The sequence below is a fragment of the Paramormyrops kingsleyae genome, chromosome 6, assembly GCF_048594095.1.
Source record: "Paramormyrops kingsleyae isolate MSU_618 chromosome 6, PKINGS_0.4, whole genome shotgun sequence".
NCBI classification, from domain to species: domain Eukaryota; kingdom Metazoa; phylum Chordata; class Actinopteri; order Osteoglossiformes; family Mormyridae; genus Paramormyrops; species Paramormyrops kingsleyae.
In genome coordinates, this window is record NC_132802.1 from 38639799 (window position 1) to 38640862 (window position 1064).

Sequence of the window (1064 nt, forward strand, 5' to 3'; positions counted from 1 at the left end):
GACCTCGTGGCGCAATAGTAGCGCGTCTGACTCCAGATCAGAAGGTTGCGTGTTCGAATCATGTCGGGGTCATAACGAGCTTGTTAATATTGCTATTCCACAGCGATATTGGCATATGACTCAGTGGGTTGGCACTTGGTTTCTGTGAGTGGAATGTTGCAAATCCTGTGATCAGTAGAATGATTGAAAATGAAGTACCACCCACCATGGGACTAACCAGCTACATTCTCCATTGCGGCCTCTAAGCTCTACCTCTTCTGGGAGAGCGACTCATGATGTTCCTGTGAATAAAATAACTGGTTATATTATCTTTTACAATAGTTACGTTACTATGAGAGGTCACCTGACATGTGCCTTTGGGGTCCATTTGACCCCAGGGTAGGCGTGAGAGATAAGTGCATAAAATGAAATTATCAAATAATTCATCATTGTAGATTATAAATGTGAACAGATGCATTTTCAGCCTAGTTTTGAAAGTGCTAAGACATTCAGTAGCTGTTAGGTTTTCTGGGAGTGTTTTCCAGAGTTTGCGACCATATTGATTAAAAGTTGCCGAGATATAAAAATGTAATATTCTCATCAAAATCACATGCACAGCAAAAAATGTAGGCAGTAACTATATACTGCTCTTCCAAAAAAACAACCTTTAGGTTCAAAACGACATTCATCGAGAAAAAAAAAATTATCCTCCTTGTATCTACAGGAATACTTTATCTGCATAATAAAATAGTATAAATAATTTATGACAAAACAAAAAGCTTTTGAATTTACTGTACATGATTTTTAGCAAAATCAGAAATGTCAGTGTGGTAAGATCATGTACTTTATATGGTCAGTCAGTCAGTCAGTTCTGTCTTTCAACAACAGGGGGCAGTAGAGGTGCACCGTTCCCGGAAGCACTGCAATACCGGGTCGATGTGTGGAGCGGATGGAGCAAGCCCCACTTCCAGCTCCCTGTTCCAAAAATCCATTTAATATGTGGTCCCCTCCATGGGGGACGTATCAGATATTAAACTGATAAGAACAGATTTTTTTTTTTTCCCAATACTTTATTAAACAGTTCT

At 39.2% G+C, this 1064-nt stretch overlaps 2 non-coding genes across 2 annotated transcripts; one reads left to right on the forward strand and one right to left on the reverse strand.

The window, feature by feature from the left end:
* trnaw-cca (transfer RNA tryptophan (anticodon CCA)) lies at positions 1–72 on the forward strand. Its single transcript has one exon. It is a non-coding gene; the product is annotated as a tRNA-Trp (tRNA).
* Positions 73–874: 802 nt separating this feature from the next.
* Positions 875–1064, reverse strand: LOC140591895 (U2 spliceosomal RNA). Its single transcript, XR_011992215.1, has one exon. It is a non-coding gene; the product is annotated as a U2 spliceosomal RNA (small nuclear RNA).